Below are 6,099 nucleotides of genomic sequence, written 5' to 3' on the forward strand. Positions count from 1 at the left end.
CACGCCCCTCCCCGCGCGAAGCTGCCATGGATCTGCACGGTGACCACTCCATCTCGCCGGCGACCGAGGGGCGGTGACCACGGGAGATGCTGCAACGGGGGGCGATGGGGCGCTACCACGGGACGCCTACCTCGCATGCATCGGAGCTCTGCCTACTTCGCCGGAGCCATGGCAGACTACACCCCACGACGATTTTTTGATGAAACCGGTTGTAGCAAATTCAATCGCCGGTGGTAGCAAAAATCTACTACGGTTGCAGCAAACGGCGTCATCGTCATCGCGGGGTCGCAGCTGAGATAAGGAGTTTGAAGCTTTTTTCAATGCGGTTGTAACTTTTATAACTGTCGGTTGCAACTTTTTGTTTTTTGTCCATGGCTTCGTTCCACGGTTGAAACTTTTTTTATAGTCGGATGAAGCTTTTTTCATCGCTAGATGAAGCTTTTTCTGTCACCGGTTGTAACTTTTCGTCCATGGCTTTTGTTTCCACGGTTGAAACTTTTTTTATAGTCTGATGAAGCTTTTTTTCATCGCTAGATGAAGCTTTCTCTGTCACCGGTTGTAACTTTTCTTGGTCATCCATAGCTCCAGTCGTATACTGGTTGAAGCTTTTTTCGTAGCCGGTTGAAGCTTTTCCTATCGCTAGTTGTAGCTTTTTTCATCGTAGGTTGCAGCACTGAGCATCTCCCTGGGCGCTCGATCTTTTTTGTTCGCAAGCGGGGGATGAGCGCCGGCGAGCACACCGGTGAGCACGCCGGTGAGCTCCGATCGTCGCCACTGGAGCTGCAACGGTGGCCATGGAAGCTGCAACCGCAGGGATGGGCTATTTCCATGGGGGCCAAGCCGGTGAAGAGGACGGCCGCCGAGGACTACCGGCGACCAGGGCGGCCGGGAAAGACGGCCGGCGAGGACGGTGATCAGGGATGAGGAGGGCAGGCGAGGGAGGGGCGGCGACGAGGGGGAACACAGGGGCAGCCGGCGAGATGGGGTTCGCGAGAGGAAGACGACGCTCATTACGCGCTCGCGAGAGGAAGACGAGGACCTGGTTGGATAAGGATCCAACGGCGCGGGACGGGCTAATCTGACGGCTAGGGCTGGACCGGCCGAAACGTTCGGCCGGCGCACCGGCGCCTAGCATCGCCCAAATGGAAATGTGTACTTTTAGTTATCGAAAGCCACACTTAGTCGCGTAGTGTAGTGTCAAAAAAGGTCTTTTTTGATAAAGGGTATTTTTTATTGACCCATAATGTAGCATCGAGGGATACAATCATCAGGAGTATACATCCGGACTCTCTACAGTTAGGATGCACACATCCGACACACTCACACACACAAAATCACGCCAAGAAATAGTAAAGTCAAATAAGACCGAAGCTAATGCCTAGACGCATAAAGAAAAAGAAGAAAGAAAAAAAATATCCCGAAGCGATCAAAACAGTGATCGATGATGCACCTCAGCAACCATCTGTACAACCAACTTTTGACAACACATAGGCTACGAGAAAGGTTCTTCAAAGACGACACCTCCATGAAGGGAACGACACGCAAGGTCAGATCGTGGGTTTTCACCCTAAAGATCACGGTCAACTCCAGGCAATGCCTACATCAAGATAATGACGCAAAAGACGCCGTCATTGCCAAGTATAACCAACAAGGGTCAGACTTAGGATTTTCACCCCGGAGCTCGAGACCGGATACTTGAGAAGTACCGTCCAACCGAAGTCATTATATGATGCCACCTCCACTTGCCACAATCCTAGCAGCTGCTTACGCGCGCAATCTGAGTGATGGCCATGCAGGGCGAGCAGATGGTCAAGCCACGGCAAAATTGCTCACCACCACACAGGGAAGTTAACGATGAGGAAGGATGGTCGCTAGCACTGCCAAAATCCCATGGTCGGGACAATACAGAGTACCCGCACCATCCTCACAAGTTTTTTTAGAAAAGAAGGAATACCCCCGGCCTCTGCATCTGGATGATGCATACGGCCATATTATTAATTATTAACACAAGACCTTACAAAATCGTACAACAGTAAGACCAAAGCCACCGTCTAAGCAACATCTGTCGCTACTCCTATCCAGTTGATGAAGGGGCGCTGATAGTCTGATCCTAATACCAAACAGACCTCGCAGCCAAACCTAACATCTAAGACTTGAGGTCCCAACCAGGACGCCTGCCGAGTATGGGCACCCGCCAGTCCGGCGTGCTCCTCAACTAGGATGCCTGCCAGGTATGAGGCCGCCGCAGCCACCTGCCACCAATCCATCTTCAGAGTTGTACTGCTGCATCAATCTTGCCCGGTCTAGCTGCCACCGACGCCACCATGACGCCAGACAGCGTCGATCTCCTGCGCGTGTCCATCACCACACATCTGACGCCAAGCCTCCGCTGCTCCATGCCGCCAAGAGCCGCCGCCATGAATATGTAGAAAGAAACATCGCTCCACCAAAGAAGCCATCCGCTGGTCCCTCGAGCCCGAGTGCATCTCCAAGAATGCCGCCCCCAAGGGGGTAACAACACATGAATGCCGCCGTCATTCGATCAACTGATCTAGGATTTGCCCCGGAGGTATTGGGTGGGTTTGGGATTTGTACCTCGATGATGCCTTCATGAAGGAAACGATGATAAGGGCATCGTCAGCACCGGCTCCGGCCAACGACCGAAGACCAAGTTTTCACTTGGATCCGTCCCAAGACATCCACCCGACAACCTGTGCACTGTCTCAACCGCTTTCAAAGCCCCAGATCTAGCCGCCTAGATCCGGCGACCAACCGCAACAGCAGTGCCACCGTAGGAGCCCTGGCACACCGGCCACTGCCTGAATGTGCCACCACTGGAGCCTGGGAGGAGGACTCCCACTCCACCTCGCCAAACCGCGAGATCCGCCGAGATCGATCCCGCACGCTCATCATCGTCTCTGATCTGAACCAATCCGCAGTAAAACCACGAGATCGGCGATGCAGATCCGCCTTGGATAGGGACAGCACCACACCATGCCGTCACGGAAAGCCCGAGCTTCACCCGCCGCCACCTTCCAGGGCCGCCGCACCGGGATCTAGCTGTCGCCGACAGGCCGAGCCGCCGGCCACCGCGACCAAGGCCGCCATGCCCGCGATCCCATCGAACGGTCGGCGCTACCAGATCTTCCTTGGAGCTGCAGCTTCGCCTCCCCGCCCAGCACAATGCCGCCGCCTTGCGCCATCGCCTAATGCGCCGCCGCAACGCAGATCGGGGGAGAGAGCCCCGGCGCCATGGGTGACCCGCCTCACCTGATCTGGCGCGGGAGGGAAGAGAGCCTCCGCCGCTGCCATCAGCCGCCCGGGGCTTTGCCCGGCGACCTCCTCCGGCGGCGGCGGAGGGGAGGGGAAGGATGGACGTGCCCGGCGGCGACGGCTAGGGTTTTCACCCGAACCGCCCTAGCGGGAGGGCGATGCGGGCATTTTCTTTTCCACCTTCTCCCCCTGAAAAGTGGGTTCAGAACTAGACAACACCACCGCACGCCGCCACCATCTCCATCATCCTCATATGCAACAGCAAATCATACTGTGGGAAGGACATGGATACCGTCATGCATCTACGTAGTGAACGGATCATCTGAGACATGAATGACCAGTCCAGAAGGGAACCATCGACAGCTCCGCACCACCTGTTGCAGATCTAGATTGATCTTACTTCAGCAGACATCACCATTGCCGCCAGATTGGATGTTCCAAGCCCCAAAGATGATGGCTGCCCAACCAATGGCGCACCCACTGGAACAACTGGTCACGAGAGGCAATATCAACCCCGGCCGGCACCGCTCACCGGCTGCGTGGGCGACGGTCCGCCACGACCCACCGCGCCTCGGGGCTGCAGAGGTGCCCTAGGACTATCACAGGTTGGGGATCATTATTGTCGGCGGCGGCTCACTTTCAGCTGGATCCTCCGCTGCACGCGACGCCATCAGGGAGAGAGAAGTGCTCTCGTTACTCCATGGCTGCCGCTAACCACGAACGAGCGCTGCTGCAGCAACTTCCTCCTGCACTACTTCAAGTCGCTGCTGCACATCGCCAATGACTGCAAATCGTTGTAGCAACAGAGCCCCGCCACCGCTGTAGGCCGCCTGGGCAAGCCCGGCGGCGCCCACCAGCGGCGGCGAGGGGAGGATGCACGGGGAAGGCCGCCTGGAAAAGTGGATCAGGAGCCGGGCGTGTCAGCTCCGGAAAAAGTAGATGTTCCAAATGACTCCACGGTGACTGTTACACATGAAAGAAATGGGGCATCATTTGTGCTTTCATTTGTACACGCGGATGCTTCTAGCCGTACCAGCACAAACCATCACTCATGCACTGTATACCCTGTTCTCATGCACACATGAAAAAAATAACTTAGCAAAAGAGAAGCGGAATGTGTGTTTTGGCTTATGGTCCGCTTCATTCGATTTGTGTGGGCTTCCTCAGCTGTTGTCATACTATATCTGCCTAATTGGTAAATCATCTTTCTCTTCATGTGGCAAAAGCATGTGCAGAAACAACCACATTCCGCGTGATTTCCATTTTCCAGTAACTTCATCCCACTACAGAGTACGACGTAGCTGATTGACTATCGTAATGCGTTCACCACCTTCATCAACAGAAAAAGGCCATTCTTTCCATGGAGCCTTCAATATGATCAACAATAACACCTTTCCAGTAGGATCTTTCCACGATTGCATCCAAACAAAATCTATAGCTTGCATCATATTACTGCAGTGATTGATGTGGATGCACCGGTCTTACTTTTCCACGAGTGGATGCACATGCACATTACCTCAACTTTCTCAATAAGAGGTGACCCGCTACCATTGTCATCCAAAATTAGTGTATCTTACAGAGCGAAAGTTGTCCAGAATATCAATGACAACAGCCTAATGCCATGATCCACATAGCCCTTGATCCAAACTAAGGACCTCGACTTGCTCGCCAGGAAGAAGCTTCCTTTCCCTTGCCGTGGCGATAGGGATGGATCGCATCTCTGCTTCATGGTCCCATGAGGCATTGAGCGCGACATGAATAGCGATGGATATCCTAGGATTCAAGAGCTGGATAGCGGAGGCAGGGGCAGTGGTGGTTGCGAAGGAGGAGGAGGCACAGGTGCATGCCTATTTATTTGGTTTACTCAAATATCTCATGAATCGTCATACATACAACAAAACACTTTTGCTCATCCTGAGCTGTTTTTCGACAAGGAAAAACATGCTCTCACAACCCTTAACCACACACTATTTATAGATATATATAAGTCAAGGTGCATCCCAACACAAAATCATTTCATACATTTCTTGCCCAGTTCTCATGCATACATTGTCGTTCTTCAAAAGGAATATAATCTTCACAAATGAGAAGCGCATTTCGTTTCTGCTTGCGGGCCGCTTCATTCAATTCATATGGGTCTCCCTCAGCTACCGGAATGCTTAAGAAGATTCTCAAGTGAGATGAGCGGATCATGGATAACCCGTGAGGCTCATATCAACTAAAAACTCATAACAGAACACTTGTAGTTCGAGCTTTCCTAGCAGCATTTCATCCTTAACATAGGAGTAAATTGAAAAGGATACATTTTTTTTCAAAATGGAGCCGGCCTCTACATTTATTGATGCACACAACTATCTAATATTGAATTGTTTTATCATCCAAATTATCATGCAAGAGACAAAGGCTAGCAAAATAAAATGATGATTACATTATATGCCACCCTTATGCGTCACTAATCATATCATGGACCGCCATTTATAACAATTGAACATAACGCGGGCTACCATCTCCCATTGAATGCAGCTAAAGGCTTTAGACTCTCGCGCCTCTTGATACGTCTCCTTATCGATTCATGCCAATATTCTACAAATTTCACATAGTTTTGGCAATATTTTATATTATTTTCGGGACTAACATATTGATCCAGTGCCTAGTGTCAATTCCTGTTTGTTGAATGTTTTTTGTTTCATGGAATATCCATATCAATGAAGTCAAAACGCGATAAAAATTTACGGAGATTTATTTTGGAATATATGTGATTTTTGGGGAAAAGAATCAACACGAGACTATGCTCGAGGGGCCTACAGGCTCAGACGACGCACCCCC

General features: G+C 51.7%; 1 pseudogene; it reads right to left on the minus strand.

The window, feature by feature from the left end:
- Positions 1–5,044, minus strand: part of LOC119339090 — a 15,166-nt pseudogene extending 10,122 nt beyond the window's left edge.
- Positions 5,045–6,099: the final 1,055 nt, after the last annotated feature.

This window comes from Triticum dicoccoides, chromosome 7B (assembly GCF_002162155.2).
Source record: "Triticum dicoccoides isolate Atlit2015 ecotype Zavitan chromosome 7B, WEW_v2.0, whole genome shotgun sequence".
In the NCBI taxonomy this organism is placed as follows: Eukaryota; Viridiplantae; Streptophyta; class Magnoliopsida; order Poales; family Poaceae; genus Triticum; species Triticum dicoccoides.